At 45.1% G+C, this 19,194-nt stretch overlaps 1 non-coding gene across 1 annotated transcript; it reads left to right on the top strand.

The window, feature by feature from the left end:
• Positions 1–18,673: 18,673 nt before the first annotated feature.
• Positions 18,674–18,747, top strand: Trnas-gga. The gene has a single exon. It is a non-coding gene; the product is annotated as a tRNA-Ser (tRNA).
• The last annotated feature ends 447 nt before the right edge of the window (positions 18,748–19,194 follow it).

Raw genomic sequence — 19,194 nt, 5'->3', positions numbered from 1 at the left:
TTTGGCTATTAATTAAGTATAATCCGTTTCAAACTAATTACGAGCGCGGCCAGCGCTGCAATCTGATGGCAACAATCATGCGGCGGCGCCAAAAGTGCTTCGTCACAGCGCTCGTCTTTTTCTTTGGTTTACTATCCTTTGCTAAACTAATAACGCAGCGGAAATGCGCCATAATCCTGACCTTTTTTTTTTTTTTTTTTTTTCGTGGTGGTTTAGTTTGGGATTGCTTTAGCCGCCGAAAATCTCTCGAACTTATTTATACTTTTAAAGCCCATAATAGTCATTCTGCACGCCGAGTTGGCCATTTTGTGGCTAACGACTCTGGATTATAATACAAAGAAAGATAAGCTAATTGTATATCTCTAACCCAAGTCCTTCAGTACATCTTAGGTGGAATTCATCATAATTCGTCGTTAAAGTACCGGCGAACACGCGGCTATGCACACTGGCTATAAGCACATCAAGGCCTATTTTCTACCACTTTGTGGTTCCTGTTCGCCTGTGTGTTTGAAGAAAGCTCTGTCTCATGGTACAAGGCCGATGGCTTGTTCGTCTATCTATGGTCAGGGCAGGGGAAGTTCCGCATACCTGCCGGCGATATGAAGGTGAACGCCGGACGGTCTACCGGTCCATGCTATCAGCGCCATGACACGGCTGCCGTGGTGGCTCGCTTTCTTATCGCGCGCTTCGCCGAGATTAAGCGCTTGGATCGAGCGCTGTTCTCAGCTCTGCTGCTACTCCCAGCATTACGCGCGAGGATTGCGGAACGAGCCTTTCAGGCGCTATCGGTAGACAATGTGATTTAGTAGTTTTTGGTCGTGATAGGTGCTAAACCGGAAGGCTGCGGAGCAAATAAAAAAGTAACTTATACTTTCCCCTTCTTTAAAAGAACAGTTATTAGCGTTCGCAGTTATAGACCCCTGTCTAAATACGGCCCTCTGTTGGCAGCTGTGAAATCCTTGCACAATGGCGGATGAATACCTCGACTTCATGGCACACTGGAGAAAAAACACCCACAAAAGAAGGTGATCAGCGCAGTGACGTTGCACTTTCGACGCTGTTTCACTGGCTTGTCAACTCGTAGTGTTGGCCGCGCTCCGACGTTGGCTATCTTATAAAAACACAAGTACGTTCCTCGAAGCAGTCGGTCCGCCATTGTGCAGTGGTACCGACCTTATAATAATCGGCGCATGACTTTCGAAAGGGGTCTATTATCGTTCGCTCATAAATGAAGAAAGCGGTTCAGTCACTGATAAACCATACCGAAGAACGTCCGCTCTAGTTCACGTGCAATGTGCAAGTCATTGGACGGCAATGACGTGGGCACGGCGCCCTCAAAAAGCGATGCCGAAATCGAAACCCACTTGCACGCTTTCTCCAGGGAGTAGCAGCCGATCTTAAAACAGCGCTCGATCCAAGCGCTTAATCTCGGTGAAGCGCGCGATAAGAAAGCGAGTCGCCACGGCAGCCGCGTCATGGCGCTGATCAAATCAAATCAAATCAGTTTATTTTCTGCCACAAAAATACATTCGTGACAAGGGCGCTGGAAAAAAAGCTGCACGTTAGCAGCTTGGCGAGTCCCAGCGGCCCAATAGAAAGCCGCAGCGGAACTGACATGAATACAAAAAAAACACAGTATATAACAATCACAAAAAACAACAGCAGAAAACATCTACCTAAGTACACATATTTAGAGCTATGTGAAACGTAAATAGTGACTTTATATTACAAAATGTCTTGTATTGTACGACTCTTTACAGAGTATATATCAATTCCATGAGAAAAAAGAAAGTTTAACAATAGCGGTAATTGGTAGCCGTATCTCTGAGTGCCGAAATTTGTTCTAAATACAGGAAGACGCCAGGGGGGCCTATGACGCGATGCGTAAATGGACTCGTTTTTTTTTCTAGTTTAGCAAGGTCTAAGATTATGTTAATATTTTTTCTTACACATTGTTGGTAATTTAAAATCACACGAACCGGTCGACCGATCAGGCGTTCAACTTCATATCGCCGTCGGCTGTACAGTCAACGGCAATTTAAGCTAATCCAGGGCAGTATCACCTGGTACAGTAAAAATGGCAAGTCGGGAGTCCATGCTGCCTTAAGCTATCAAAAGGGAGGTTTGAATGAACTGCCACGTTCCCTGGGGTCAGAATAATGCAACAGGTTCCATTGTTTACCATCCTGGAAGCACCCTATGCAGCATTTTACCCTTTTCGGCAAGCACTCGGCTGTCTTGGCTTATATTGCCGCCGGCTGTACATCTAGTTATTGCTCTGCAGTCAACATAATGCCGCATTAGCCGAGCGCCGAGAAACTAATCACGAACCACGAAGAGTTAACATATTAAAATGCCACCACCAGTGACTGATGCGAGTACATTGCCTCCCCTTCAGTCTAGAGGTGAACAAACTTTTAGTTCAATTGTTTCCTGAACTCTAGAAAACTCACAGCACCCTTTTAGCGGGGTTTACCGCAAAGCGAGGTGAAAATGGGGCTCTTGCCTGTCGCAGGGTCGTGAACACTGAAATTTTATCTTAGTGAAGGTCAAACAAATTGCGTTACTGAGTGAAGACTAAAAAGTGAAAACACTGAAAGTTGTGAAAGTTCCGGATAAAGTTTGTAATCATTTTATAAAGCCATAATGGCAAAGCTGAGTTCTTTTTCTTTTTCTCTTACACGCTACGCTTAAAGAAAAAAAGGGGGAAAAAAACGTGGATAAGACAAAAGAGGACGGCAGAGTGAGGAACATTCAACTTAGTTACTTGTTTAAAAAAAGGAAACACATATATAAAAATATAAAAAAAGAACACGTGGTTGCTGAACAGAATGAAAGTATAAAGACAAACCTGCTACTCCCTGGCTTGTCTCTTCTGCTCTGTAAACACGTGCGCGATTTTATGTTTATATATATATATATATATATATATAATTCAGTTCAAAGTTACATTACATTTTGCGCAGTACATCAAAAACGACGAACTAGCCAAAGTAGCCACCTTGGCTCATTTTGTTGTTACTTGTTTTAACACAGACCGGACTTAAGTTTCAAAAAAAAAATGTACCGCAACGCCAAAAAAAGTTACGATATATAATTTAGAGGAAAACCTGTACACAACTATATTAAGTTGAGAAGAAAGAAACAGTATTGTATAGACCTCCAAATGGTGATTCATCTGCTTTTTGGAGATTTCTTGAAAGAGTATTTCAGTTAGTTGGTGAAAACGGTTACAGTTCAATTTTGGGTGGTGATTTTAATATAGATATGAGTTGTGCTACCGCTTGTCAAGTTGAGTTTTCTTCTTTGTTTCAATCTTACGGTTTTTCTAATGTGATCACGCATCCTACTCGAGTGACGTCACGCAGTGAAACGGTTCTTGACTTATTTATTACAAACATACCTCTGACCCGGATTACCGCGGGTGTTGTCTGCTCTGATGTCAGTGATCATTTTCCAATTTATATTTTTTCTGATTTCGAAAACCTAGAAAAACCGTGTCATAATAGTGCATTTTTTTTTTCCGGTTGTTAACGCGGAAACGCTAGGTATGTTTATAGACACCGTGTGGAATCTCAAAACTGGGACGGGATACTCTCAATGGATTCGGCCGATGAAGCGTATGATTGGTTTATTAATACATTTTGTCTATTATATAAAGAATGTTTTAAACTTCGAAAAATAACGCCACACAAAAAGTCTAGAAAACCGTGGATTACCAGAGATATACTAAAAATGATAACAAATAAAAACAAGCTTTATGAGCGTTTCGTGCGGACGAAAGACCTGGATGTGCTTAAAATGTTTAAAAAGTGTCGGAATGAAGTAACTAGTATGTTAAGAAAAGCAAAAAGTGCATATTACTATAAAATTTGTATAATGAAAATAGAAGTGACGTTATCTGGAAAAAAGTTAATAATATCCAAAATCGTAACGGTAAAGCAAACGCTATCAAAGAACTTGTAATAAATGGTAGAACTTTCAGTGGAGTAGAGTTAGCAAATAAATTTAATGACTATCTTACGAATCTATTTTCCCCTGTTCAGTTACAAAGTGGTGATCTTTGTTTAACTCAACGCATAGCAGAAAACTGCTTCTTATTTCCTACTGATGAGTGTGAAGTACGTTCGGTGTTTTTAAACCTCAAAAACAGTAAATGTGTTGATTTTAATGGTATACAGGTGCAGCCGGTAAAATATGTGATTGCCATCATTACGCCGTACCTCACACATATTTTTAATTTGTCGCTCTCGACTGGCCTTTTTCCAAAGGGTATGCAGATTGCGAAGGCGTCTGTTTTATATAAGTCTGGAGATAGAAATGACATGTCCAATTACAGACCAATTTCAGTCTTACCCGTTTTTTCTAAGGGCTTAGAGAAGATTATACACGCTAGACTTAACAACTTTTGTGAAAAAAATTCGATATTTACTGATTTTCAATATGGCTTTCGGAAAGGTCGCTCTACTGAACTAGCTCTTCTACAGCAAAAAGAAATTATTCTAAATAATATAGAAAACAAACTCTTAACGTTGGGGATATTTATCGATTTTTCAAAAGCTTTCGACCGGATAAATCATAAAATTCTATTTAAAAAATTAAATTAATTTCTATGGCATTCGAGGGCATTCTCTTGTTTTAATTGAAAGTTGCTTAAGCGGTCGGATGCAAACAGTTGAAATTAATGGTTTTTCTTCTATGCTGAAAGCAGTCCGAACAGGGGTACCTCAAGGTAGTGTCTTGGGGCCACTGCTTTTTAATATATTTATGAATGATGTAGTCGCTATTGCAAGTAACGCCTCATTTGTCATGTATGCCGACGATACTAGTATATTTTTTTCAGGGAACAATATTGATATAATGATAGCCGATGCAAACACATGTCTGCAAAAGCTTAGTTCATGGACTGTCTCAAATTCCCTAAAAATAAATGAAACCAAAACAAAAGCCGTTATCTTTAAATCAAAAGGTAGAGTGTGCAATCCTAATGTAAAGTTAATGTTGAATTCTTCGGAAATTGAATTTGCAAGCACTGTTAAAACTTTAGGCATAATTTTTCATGAACATATGTTATGGGACTCCTATATTCAAAATCTTACACTTAAGCTTTCAAATATCGTAGGAATTCTATATAAGCATCGCCATACATTACCATCTAGTATTAAACTCTTAATTTATAATGCATTGTTCAATTCTCGTATATCCTACTGTAACCTGGTGTGGGCAACCACGACCAGTACAAACCTTAATAAACTTTTTTTATTGCAGAAGAGAGCAATTCGAGTCGTAGCCAATGCGTCGTATTACGCACACACCGATCCACTTTTCTGTAAGCATAAAGTAATAAAAATACAAGAATATTACAAATATAAGCTTGCGGCAGTATACGCGGCATCCCTTAAGTATTTTAACCACCCATTACTGCGGTTTTCTAGACTAAGTGTTAAAAATACGGTATACGGAGTACGTAGCGCCGGGTCCCTGAGAGTACCTCGTCCTAGAACAAATTATGGGCTTCAAGTGTTACAGCATACATTGCCAACATTACTGAACTTTTTAAGAGACCACCATGCCTGTCTTGATGCACTAAATAAGAAAACAATACGCACAATATTCACTTCTAACTTTTAAACTTTTTTCTCCTGCATAGAACTGCCTGTTTTGTTTTTTCGCCTTTAAAATGTTTGTTAACGTTTTCTGTCTGCCGATCTGCCGATAAGGGGCAGGGGCTTTGTCAAGCTGCACATTTTGCAGCTTTTTTTCCTGTCTCCGTCACCCATATGTACAAATGGGAGTAAATAAATGAATTGAATTGAAAAAACTCTAAACGTACCCCAGCCGGCTTTGAACCAACGGCACCATGATTGTGAACTCAGAGTCCTTACTTTTTCATTTCATTTCATTCATTATGTCTCTCAGGGCCCGAAGGCATTACTTAACGACTCAACGAATCCTGGAGAAAATCTCACCGGAGAAAAGCGCACCAGAGAAAAGCTCACCGGAGAAAAGCTCACCGCAAAACTGGCGGATAGGAGAACAACTCACCGGTTATTTAGCGTTCGCAAAGAAAGGCCCACCGACCTTTTTTTTCTTCCATAATTAGGCTGCCGGATCATGCGTAAAATGCTTCAATTTTCTTATCTTTAAAATTTGTCAGTTTTGTGAAAAAGGAAAATGACATTTTATTGTAATACTTGTTACACTAATTGGGTACATTGCTCCCAAATTACTAATTGCCGGAGAGTGTTTTGTGTGGTTTGCCCTCTAGGCCAGTGGTTCTCAGCCATTGATGTTTCGCGGACCCCTTGTGGATCGGCGGAGATGGTGGAAAACCCCGTTCGTGGCGAGGGGAGAGTAAAGGTGTAGGTTAAATATAATATTATTGTAATGAATGGACGAAGTAGACTTTGTTTTTGACATACACACGAGAAAATTCGCCCGAAATTAAAAAAACATTTTTTCTCAATCTGATAAAAGACAACTTTTATTGCCGGACTTGACTGATGAGGCAGGGCTTTGTGGACTCCTAGAATGCCTTCGCGGACCCTAAAGGGTCCGCGGACTCCCATTTGAGAACCACTGCCCTAGGAAACGAAAACCTAACTGAAAACTTTATGAACTTGAAAACAGGAAAAAGTTCGAAAACTTAATAATGTCTGCCTAAAACCTTAAAATCAAAACATTAAATGACAAAAATTCGAAAGTGCATGCGCAGCAACGCGATGCCTGAAATTATTTTTGAAACCTTCGTTAACCTTCAAAAACAGGGTTGAACGGTCAGTAGGATATCGAGGTTTCTTCCCTCCGTGGACATCCACGTTTTCTAGCCGTTCGTGCTGGTTTTTCCACATGTTGCCTTTGTGTGATAGTGCCCTTCTACGGCGAACCACCCGTGACATTCAGAGCTGCACACTGGCACCGTTGTAACTCGTGGCCTGTATAAAAGTCTTCTGTAAGGCAGTGAATTGAGTGAGTTGGTGAACGTTATACATGATTAAAACCGTTCAAACGACGAAGACGGAGTGAAGACAACAAACACGACAGGACGAAGCTGTTTTCACAACCGAAGTTTTATTAGGAAAAAAAACCAGAAAGATAACAGCGTAGCCGACACTGATTACATCAACACACATTTACTTATCTATCCGGCATTACACAACCTTCGGAGCTAAAACGGTTCACATAACCCAATTCATATTAGCTCGCAAAAAAAAAAGAAAATATTTGGCAGAGCTGCCAACAATACACTGTCAAGCTGTCAATAATTTGCTGTATATTAATGTAACTTTTCCATGGAGCAAATTTGCGTTATTAGCTCTTATAGCCGCGCCAAACGGCACCTAACTTCCCCTGTCCCATGGAGCGAAGCATGTAGTACGCAGCAGTAGCCAAATTGGGCTACATTTGTTTCTAGGGGGCATAAAACTTTCGTGGTTGGCTATATTCGTATTTCTGGGCTATTCCTAAGGATGTGGCAAACTCTAGTCGAACCTAGGGTTTGACGTCGAACTTTGAGGTCCGTCTAGTTAATTTTCGAACTTCAAATCAGTTTAAAAAAATTGTTGCTCCTTTGGCTAGTCGAAAAGAGAGAGAGGAGGGGAAAGGCTTCAAATTTCCACAAACCACGACGACAAGTACCAGCGCTTTAACCTCTCAACCACAGCAGAAGGCGCGAGCCACCGGCGCTGACGGAGGTGTATAAATATACTGCCACCGCTTTTATCTCGCGTGGTTTTTTTTCTTTATTTTGGCTCATATTTACCGTCCCTGGCCGTAACTTTACCTGCCACTCCTACAGCATAAAGGGGCGGTTAATTAGACTCCGGTTGAAAGTCCATGCAGTCAGTTTCTGCGAGCGAAATCAGGCTTTTGTGCTTGAAGCGATACGGATTTCTCCGCCATTAGGCAGGGACGCTAGGTACTTCCTTGTCCCAAAGAAGCTGGTTACGCGACATAAAAATCCCTCTTAGCTGCAAGATGAGCAAACCGGCCCAGGGGACGACAGCTCGAAGATACTGCGGCAGCCCTACCAATGCGAGCTCTAAATGACGGGTCGAAGTCATTTTGTAGACGTGGAACTAACGCCAGCACAATAGACATAACGTGGGTATCGTTACAAGTTGTCGCCTTGTGGACAGCCCAACCGGACACTGGAGGGAGTGATCATGTTCCCATCAGGTTAACACACCCCAGAGCACCTCCAAAGAACCTCAAGGTCTGCAAAGTTACTAACTGGGACCTATTCCGCCAGTACCTCTCTTCTGCCATTGTAGGCACCAACTATGATGACCTTACTACATGCATTGCGGAGTGCCTTCGGCTTTCAACGCGATCCGTCACAGTTCCAGTTACAAGCCCCTCTCTTGACCTTGAGTGGCTTAACCTACGAGCAGCCCGACGGCAGACACAACGAAGGGCGCTTCACAACAGCGCCTCATGGGACTGGACTCGCTACAACCGAATTGACGCTGAATTCAGGCGACACACCAAGGCACTTCAGCGGTAGCAATGGAGCCAGGACTGCGCATCGCTTGGTGGTCCAGGTGGAGGCAAGCGCGCTTGGAAGATCGCTCGAGCCCTCTCCGGCGCGAAAGTTCCACGACACTCTATTGCAGGGTTTGCAATCAAATCTGGTATGTCCATGACGGAAGTGGCAGAGCTATTAGCGGTTGAATTTCAACGCTCCTCTATTCCTCCACATCAATACCAAGAAAGATTGACAAATCCACCGCAAAGCCAGATTAGTCAACCTCAAGACAAAGAGACATTGTTGGCCACTTACACTTCGCCCTAAAGGAGCTCACTCAACCAGTCCATCACTGTCGAAAGAAAAGCGCTCCGGGCCCCGATGGCATAACCTACCAGTCGCTCAGCAACGTGGATCCTATACACCACCCAGGCATACTTGAAAAGCTCAACGATATATGGAGGACAGGAGCATTTCCAGATGCATGGAAAGAATCGATAGTAATTCCCATACTCAAACAAGGGAAGCCTATAGAAAAATCCTCATCCTATAGGCCAGTTTCCTTGACAAGTTGCTTGGAAAAAGTTCTTGAGCGAATGGTTCTTCAACGTCAAATCTGGCTTTTGCATAAAGTGGGTGCCTTCTCGCACGAACTTGCTGGCTTTAGAGCCAAGAGGTGCACTGCGGATGCAACAGGGGACCTTGCCTCAACCCTAGAAGAAGCCAAGGTTACGAGGCAAATGGTACACTGCGTGTTCCTCGACGTCAGTCGTGCATTTGATACATTGCCACATCCAACCAACATCCACCGACTAAAGCATTTTAGGGTTTGTGGCAGACTCTTATCTCTTATTGAGGCTTTTTTATCTGGACGTTTCATGGGTGTGAAATTACCAGATGCTACTAGCACATCTAGACATATTGCTCAAGGGGTACCCCAAGGAAGAGTATTGAGCCCTCTTCTTTTCAATCTTGCCATGAGCGTCCTCCCTCGATGTCTTCCAGCAAAGAATCGAGCTCTTCGGATTGGCATGGCCATCTACGCGGATGATGTGGCGTTGTGGTGTATCGGGCCCTCAAGGAACGCTATAGGGATCCGTAATCGACTCCAGGTGGCACTGGACTCTACTGCACTGGCCATAGCGCAACTAGGCCTTACTCTATCTGCGGAAAAGACTGCCTCACCCCTCTACCGACCCACAGGCCGAGCACCACGGAATGCCCTACGACTAAAACTTGCTGGAACGCCAGTTAAAAGGGTGAAAAACCACACGTATCTCGGCGTTATTATCGACGATCGGGTGACATGGAGACCTGAAGTACGTAAGAGACTTCAACGTTTCCGTCAGCTGCTATGTGTCGTTAGACAGCTTGGAGGCTCCTCCTGGGCTGCATCCCAACGTGCACTACTTCAAATGTACAAAGGGCTCATCATGTCCAGGCTTCTCTATTCACTACCGCTACTGGCTGTTGCAAGGGCACAAATTCGAGACATCGATACTTTTCACCGGTCCGCACTACGAAGCTGCTTGGGACTGCCTCCTTCAGCAGAGAACGTGGCTACAATTGTTGCAGCGGAAGAGTGGCCGCTCTCTTTGAGACTTGAAGAGAGAGCGCTGCTCAACATCGCTCGTATGAGCAGTCTCCCCCCTGCGGACACAATCCGTAAACATCTCTTTGCCCGGCCAAACTCTCACCTCGGGCTCCAAGCAAGACGATTCGACTTTGAGGTTGGAGCTCCTAACGAATTTATCCTTCCTCAACCACCACATTCCACGCGTCCTCCCCTGGAGATACATGCGACGCTCCCAATCCCACAGCGCAAGGCGAATGTCCCAGGGTTTGCCGCTCGCTCACTCGCTCTTGAGCGCATAGACGAAGTGTATGAAGGTTGGATTCATGTTTATACTGACGCCTCAATTAACCTCACCAAACGGACTGCCACGGTTGAGATTACCATTCCAGAAATGGGCTATGATATATCGGGGAGGCTAAATTTTGTATCTTCGTTTACCACTGCTGAAGTCGTTGCCATCTGGGCTGCTCTTGAGTCTATTAAAAACACCTCCTCACCAACAAAAGCTGTCGTACTCACAGACTTAAGAGATGCTCTTCAGCAGCTTCAGAGACTTCATAATGCAACCTTACCGCTGGTGAGAGTCGCGTCCGAGGCAGCAGCAGTTGAGGACATGGGATGTGTGCCTTGCTTTGCAATGGATCCCGTCTCACGTCAGGATACCTGGCAACGAACGGGCTGACCAGCTGGCTGCAAAGGCACATGACGATCCAGTCCCAACCTTCTTACTGGATCGCTTCAACGAGGCTCATCGATTCATCCGTGAGATCCTCACAGAACGGCATCCACATTTTGGGGTCGTAACGGGAAGGCCACCCTTCGTGGTTCCCCGCAAGCTCCCCAAGGCTGAGACAAGCCTTCTCCACAGGCTTCGGGCTGGTTGCCCATACACTGCCATGCGGCTCCACATGATGCGTCGCAAAGCGGATCCTAACTGCCCCACCTGCGGCGACCCAGAGGACACAGAACATGCCCTTCTGGTTTGTTCCACACATGACGAGGCCAGAAGAACTCTTTTCCAACACTACGCACTATCTGGCCTGCCATATAGAAATATTACAGAACTTTTGAACCCTAGAGGAACCAGAGGAACAGCGGAGAAAGCCTTCCGTGCTCTTCTGCGCTTTCTTCGTGACACAGGGCTGGCGGATAGACTGTGATTTGGTCCACTTCGCTCCCTAACCAAATCTCCTGGTTTCCCCCTTTCCCGACACCCCATAATAAACAAACAAACAACACATATGTTATTTCAGAAAGAAACTTTCGTCCTTGAAAGCTGGGGAGCAAAGTTCCTCCTCCTGCATCTCATTATGGCGGCCCCGAATCGAGCAAATCGAGCTCAACAAGGCTTAACGAGGACGCTACGTCTACTGTACAGGGCGAGAGCAGCGGCAAATAAAAGCGTAAAACGAGCTTTCCGCGCACTGTATTTATTTCCGAAGACCCCGCAGGTAAAGGAACTTTCGTTTCGAAAGGAGGCAGTCTTCTTGTCAGCACTGCAATGTTTAACGGAGGCGACCGACACCCTGTTACTTCGCGCACTTTACGTCTTACCTTTGCTATTCCTCGAGCCACAATTCCTTCTTCAACCGCATATCACGGAGTAGTGGTAAGTTATTCGCGAAACCAAAAGTCGCTCTCAGAAAGAGAAAATTTGAAGCAGCCTCGTGGCTGTAACCAGAAATGATCTCGAAGCGTGAAAGAAGGTTAAATCGCTTGCCCCCAGATGGCAGGGTCAAGCAGAGTAATTGCATGCATGTAGATAGGCTAGGTGGCGCTAGGTGCCGCCCAATTCATGTGCTACAAAAAACTATTTTTATTTGCTCACGCCACCATTACGCTTTCCCTCATACACACATGTATATACATTACGCGCACAATAGCATCAGCTGAATATATAAATTGAGCGCGCACACACACACACGGCTCAAACAAACATCACTATACTTACAACGCACTAACCCGACTGCTACTAAAGTCCCTAGATACGAGCTTCCTACAAGTAGCGACATTCTTTGAAGCGCCGTCTGCGTGACGATGCAGGTTTTAGGAAGCGAATGGCGGCGTACAGCAGAGGTTTGAACTGAATGCCGCCATTTTGTTCCAGCGGAATGTGCTCTGTCATTGTTATTGGTTGTCGTTACTCGTAAAAAAAGTATCAAGAGACTTTAACTGCTACACCTATGCCCTGCATGTTCTATTATACTGGTCGCTTTGAAGGTACGGACTTTCTCGGTGACCACCTAAGCAATAAAATTATCCCCAGCATGCTGATTGTTTTTCAGCAATGTCATATCTCTGGGAGTATCTTGAACGGCTCAAGGGAAAAATATCTTGGTGAAAATTAAACGCTTATGTCGCAATTATTTGAAAGCCAATAAATCAAGCCGCTCCACTGCGATTCCAAGGCATGCAGCGCAACGTCCGTGTCACTTCTTCATCTGGTCCTCGTCTTTCCGCGCTGTTTTTAATTCCGAAGTATGTACCAACTCACCCAAGCCTCAACTTTACCAAGGCATGTGTTTGTTTCCTCGCACGGCACGTCTTAGCCAGTACGTGTATTGTAGTACTTGTTTTACTATTTGTGCCGTTCGCGTGGGGCTGCAGTTGTCGTCTTGAATTAATCTCTGTAGAGAGGGTACTCACTCAGGTGGAAGCGTAGCTTCACGGCCAGATAAATCGCTTTTTGATCAACTTGAACGCTGGTGAGCTCGATTGCGTCTAGCGCTCATACCAGTGTGCCGCTTGGCAGTTTCTACATGAATCGTTGTATATTTAAGCAGCAAAATAAAGGATAACTTTTTTTTGTCGATTTCACCTACCATCCTTACTTAATACTCAAATTCCAAACTTTAAATATACTTACTTTCTGTCATATTTCCATGAGTATTTCCATACTGTTCAGTCCTTCTTTTAAAGCGCAATCACTTTCAGGGAAGCATTGGACATTGCAGACGACAGTCACATTGGCCAGACCAGCGTTTCGACATGACTATCCGCACGTCGATCGATTGCACCGTAATTCCCCAAGCGGTCTTAAACTTTTTCATTAATGTATAGCGGAATGTCAATTTGTGACACCCGGCCCCCTCCGATCACGGCCCGACCAGCGGGATCGATGCCCGACAGTTTACGTCATCTCATCTTGTTACACCACTGATACGCGAACACACGGTCACATCGGCGATAATTCCAATTTTCTGTTCACAACTCACAACACTCGCATCGCGATGTTGCTCTAATGTTGGTGACACGCAGAAATACAGAACCACGTTGATTGCCGGTTGAAACTCGGCATCGGAAAACAGAACCGAACTCAGCACAGAAGCGCCCGGGCACCTGGCAGCAAACCCTGCCGGTCTTGGATGCAGTTTCTGCGGTTTAAATAACGTCGTAAACGTAGAAACATCGTCGACGACGTTCCGGTGCTCCGGAACTTCGCGGTTTCTAGCGGCTTCGTTAGTGGTAAAAGCATCAATGCAACCGAAATGCTCTGCACGTTTGGACTGGGAGACGGCATTACAGGCGGCCTTCGCTGCCGCTGAAGCTCAATCAACTCAACAACATTTAATAAACAATGCGCTCGACGTGCTCGAAAAGCGAAACCGAAAAAGATGAGGGGGGAGGTCGAAACCTTTCTCCCGTCTGCCTGGAGATGGAGAAAAACGTCTCGAGTCCGCTTGGGGGCGCGTCAGTACAAGGGAGGAAGTAGGGAGGCTCTAGTGAGGGTGGGTGCAACTCAAACCCTGCAGAGCGTTTGAAATTTAATTGCGGCGCCTGCGGTAGAGGACTTGGAAAGGATATGCGCCAATGTTGCCTGCACGGAAGTAGAAGCCCGCCCTGTTGCAACTCTGTTGTCCCACGCGCCTTTCCTCCTCTCGCCTCCCATTGACTCCGTAAGTGGGACGCCATAGGTCCAAACAAAGCGTTGCTAGGGCGCGTTGTTATGGACAAATACATGTGGCTAGGTTTCGATACGAAAACTGGACCGTTCAAAAATCAGGAGTAGGATTTAAACTTCTAAAAATCACAGATATAGGAAGCTTGAATAACATATATGTTTCGACAAAAGTGTGCCGGTGATCGCTTGTTTCCGAAATATTCGCGACTGCAACTTCCGGTCCTCAAAATTCCTGCAGCAGACGATGAATGCAAGAAGTATGCCGTCTGCCACACGCCGGCCGGCCAAGCCGGCGCCGTCGTTTCAATCGTGTGAATAAAGACGATATTCTGATATTGCATTAGTTTGAAATATATTGAGTTTCAGACACTTATAAGAATTCAGGTTCTATGCAAAATATGGTTTATCGAAAGTCCGGGCGTCTATCGAGATGATCGTCTGCTAAAAGATTGCATTGCTCCCGTGAGAAAAGCACTTCAGGCGATCGGTTCAGATCCCAAATTTCGTGTGCCGACTCGAGCTATGGGAGGGTGCTTCGTACCTGGTTGTATACCCAAGCGTGGAGAAAGATTCTGGCGGTTTCTTCAGATTTCCGCAAGACACCAAAGCGCGAAAGAACTGCATAAAAAACATAAGATGAGTACATGTAGCACTCGTGGATAGTTGCCTTGATGTAAAAAAAGGGCCAAACTCCCCAACCGAGTGCACGGAAAACCCATACTCTGTGTGGTCATAATGTCTTAAAATATGGCGCTATATTTATATATTATTACTATATTATTAAAAACGTAGTTGCATGCAAGTAGTAGTAAGAGTAAACTCCTGCTCAAACTTGCAGTAGTCTTACATTGCTATGATAAAACAGCGTTGATAAGTATGCCTGTGACCATGCGCTATCCGGTTATTTTGTTTATGCTTATATATCTACCTTTGGTGATGTTTTTTCATTGTGCTCTTCATATATGTTCTTCTCTGCGGACTAGGTTTTTAATTTAGTATTTAGTACAAGAAAAAAAGCAGAAAAGAAACGCGCATATCGGAGGCCTCTACGGCCATGGCGATGCACATGTGCTACAACGGAGGCCAGCAAATCTATCGTGTTGTCTGCTACCAAAGCAAAGCGGAGTGTAATACTTCAGAAATGGCTTGCATCGTTTCAATACGACACTGAGACAAGAACATCTTCATAATTAGATATCAAGAAGTTAGGTTGCTTACAAAAAATTATTTACTTACTCGTAAGCAAACATCTAGCCTCATGTGGAGCCCCCATGCATTAGTCCATAGCAACGTCCCTAGAAAAGGTTTGTTTGGACCCAGACGCCATGATGTGACCTTGTCACTTACGGGGTCAATTGCAAGAAACGAACGTCTTGGCGTAGCCTTTCTCGCTTCCTACTCGCGCGGGGAATAGCACACGTAGAGAAGAAAAAGCAGAGTGGCCAGACGAGCAGCAGCGTCAAGTATGGCGGAATTTACCATTTGTCGCGTTAAACAAATACTTGATCTATCGGAGCAAATCTGGTGGCTATAGAAAACTAATAATTTGTACCTTGCGTAAATTATTCAAGCACATTGATGGCTCTTATGACCTGAGTTAGGAAATAAAACGATCCTTTGCTCCATAGACTCCCAGCAAAATTTAGCAATTGAATGGTGTCCATATCCCGTGATCCCCAATCTTGCAGTTGCATCCACCCTCACTAGAGCCTCCCTAGGAGGAAGACGCGCCGTTCCTACCTTTTTCCTCCTTGAAGGAAAAAGGTAGCAAAAAAGTAGTGAATCTGACTAGTCCCCGCCTATATCGCATCTCTGCTGTCGTTAAAACGCGCAGTGTTGATTCCTGCTTGGGAGATCTAAAAATTATTGCTTCCAGTAGTTCCCAGCATTGTTTTAGGAGCAAACCGATATGCTTACTCACGGCGAGTGGTTTCTAGCGTATATGCGTCTTGATTGAAAGCGTCCACTGACGCCCACGGGAAGCCCTATCTGACGAGTCCGCATCAGTATACGCGTAGCGCCTCTGTACTCAATGTATACCGACTTTATCCTTAGAATTAAAATAAATCGAGCGTTTTTGTACTTTAATTTTATAGCTTGACCCGGCACCTTCGAGAAATGTTTCAACAAGCACGCAATCGTAAATTTATATTTGGGAAGTAATATTTTAAATGCATAAGTATTTATTGCCCCGGTACATGCAGCCGCCTTTCGTTTGGACTGACTAGACTGGTTTCGTGAGTTCGCAGAGCGTTTCCTGAAGTGCTCTTTTGCTCCGATTGGTTGGTTACGCCGAATTTCCTTCTTACGCAAGAGGGAAAGAGTCTTCTTGCATGCATGCTTCCAGTGACGCGCCGCTGTTGACGCGCACTCCTTATGATGACACACTCTAAGAAATGTCTTCGCGTCTACTTACCCGCAATACACTCAAAGAGCCAATCATTGCGATCTAGGAAATCAGCTCAGCGAATGATGAGGCGGAACATCCGTTTAGACCTATAAATGAGGTCTGCGCTGTGGCATTACCCAAAGCAAAGCGTCATGCTTGCATTGCGAAATGTAACAGCACAGACTTAATTTTGAGGTCTAAACGGATGTTCCGCCTCATCATTCGCTGAGCTGATTTCCTAGATCGCAATGATTGGCTCTTTGAGTGTTTTGCGGGTAAGTAGACGCGCAGGCATTTCTTTGAGTGCACCGTGGCGTAGGTGTACATCGTTTCGTTTCCTCACTTGGCACAACGTACGCGGCAACGTAAAACCTAGGCGCAGCGACGAAGCCGTTTGCGTGAGGCCGCCTACACCCGGCAGGAAAGATTGTATCTTCGAAGGCATCAGTATGTTGAACGTAGGCGGCGATCGGGGGATGATGTGGTGTCTTTATCCGAAACAACCGACGCCCGGGATAACAGACTGGCTTTCCGAAGACAATGAACCACTTCGCTTAATGCTAACGCATTTCGTCGAGAATCAGCGTAGCGAGAGCAGCGATCTTCGAATCATTTTTATTTTTATGTCTAAACATATTTTCAGTTTCGTCACACGTCGAGCTCGCTCCGTAGACTGCAGCGATTGGTTCTCCCAAGTGCTTCGAGGAAAAGAAGACGTTCCAGATTTGTTTTTAAGTGTATAGTCACGTCCTGCATAAAAGACGCAGGGAGTGGCTAATTATATTCATACTTTTTGTCTTCTGATTGGTTTTTCGATGTCCTTACCGGCTAATGTCTCAATTTCATTGCTGCAGATCGCTAATAAGGCGAGCTGTATACTCACCAATGCCACCGCGTTTCTCCAGAGGTCAATGCCTGTGCGACGTTGCCAGACAACGCATTTAGTCCAGTTTGCCCGGTTTGCCATTTGTTTTTACTCTCTACCTTCTATATATACTCCCCTGTCAAGCGGTGCCATTATACCCCGAGGAGTCTTAACACATCGACAAAATCCAAGGAGCAAACAGAGCTTGAACTCGTTTCATCGGATTAAGCGTATCCGCCGGCGACAAACAACGGCCTCCATTTCACAAGGCTTCTGATCCCATAACGAACGTTTTCTTTTTTATTTTGAGGCGTCCCGGCGAACGAGAGGACGAGGCATCTAATACAATCGGGACCTTGCCGTCCGGCTGGTCCACGAGCGAGCGTGTGTGTGTGTGTGTAAGCGATGTAAAAGGAAACAGCGGTCAATCGTGGGTGTGGGCTCAAAGGCCCGTCTGTGCGCCCAGGTCACGTGAATGCGGGCACCGCAATCGATTGGCTCGGCGAGCTCCCCGAGGATCGCCGCGGTTCACAAGACGGAGGACACTGCGTTAATTACTCGGGAGTCGATGTCTCCACGCCTATTTATAGAACTCCGTTTCGTGTCGATGTACGATGGACCGCTCCGGACGCTACGAGCCATATGAGCCAATCTAGCGCCGAGAACGTATCACGTGACAACGCGCTTCATGCGTCACTCTGTCCCTTTTCCGAACATCAAAGGACACTCAAGCGGCATTAAACTGGCCTCGATGACACGTAGTGTCCTCTGCGATCCATCGTAGGTTGGAACGGAGTATATAACGGCAGCGGGTTTGGAGCTGAGGGTTCGCGAGCTGTTCTAACGGCCTCCAGTAATGAGCGAACACTCGAGGCGAAATGTTCTCGACGCTCTCGTCGATCGATCCATCACAAAGCTTCGCGCCTGTGGAGGTTGCGAAGAGATTGGTGAAGAGGCGCTCTCGAAGAACACAAAAACCGCGTCGTCTACGCTACAACAACACCAGCTAGAACAATCGAAGCCGGCGAACAGCCGCCAACTACACGTAACGCCGTCACACTCGCATGGCGCAAACTCGGTAACAGACCTGTCCGGAAAATCGCGGAAGACCTCGCAGCGAGGGGAATTGTGGGGCTGTACCGCTGTATATGCTCGTGCCGGCTCTAACGCTTCGTATATCCCGCTGGCGGCTCGATTCATTCGTTCTTATCATTGGGAACTCAAAGCGCACAAAAAAAAAATTAAGCGAACCGAAAAGGATGTTGTCGGATACGATTATAATGAAATTCAATGCAAAGGTGCAAGCGAGCTGGACAGAATTATGAAAATAAAAACTTCCATTATTTTCCTCCTTCTGTCCAGCTCGCTTGCACCTTTGCATTTAGTTGCATTATAATCGTAACCTGCAAGCTTCACCCGTGTTGGTGTTCGACTGGTGGCAGCTGATAAAACCCGTTTGATCTACTGACTTCTAAGCCCTGGTTAGCTCAGTTGGTAGAGCGCTCCACTGGAAATGGAGAGGTCCCGGGTTCGATACCTGGACCAGGCAGATTTTTTCGGTCGCGTACCAGTCACCTAGTTGTGTTTGGAGCTTTGCGTTTGTCCTTTGTCCCTCTTGTTCCCCTTCTCCATGGATTATTTGCATCGTTGTCGGATACTTTGTTTTGCCTTCCTTCTGCCTTCTCTGCGTTCTGAAAGCACGAACTGTTAAAAAGCAACGTTCATTTCGTGATATTGTAGTGAGTGCGCAGGCGAGCTGGTGGAAATTAACCATTCTGATGTTAGCCTGAGACTGAGGCAGGAAAAGAGGAAGTTTCAAAGTAGAAGACGTATCCTCGACTGTTCCTTTTTCTTCTACTTTGAAACTTCCTCTTTTCCTGCCTCAGTCTCAGGCTAACATCAGAATGGTTCATTTCGTCTTGGCTTCTCGGATAATTCCGCGCGCTGTACATCTGAAAGTCAGAACGTAAAGCAGATGCCGAGGTCACCAAACACA

Source organism: Ixodes scapularis, unplaced genomic scaffold (assembly GCF_016920785.2).
Source record: "Ixodes scapularis isolate PalLabHiFi unplaced genomic scaffold, ASM1692078v2 PGA_scaffold11__112_contigs__length_91849675, whole genome shotgun sequence".
Lineage (NCBI taxonomy): Eukaryota > Metazoa > Arthropoda > Arachnida > Ixodida > Ixodidae > Ixodes > Ixodes scapularis.
Note: the sequence above shows the minus strand (reverse complement) of the source record. Positions and strands in the feature narration are given on the sequence as shown.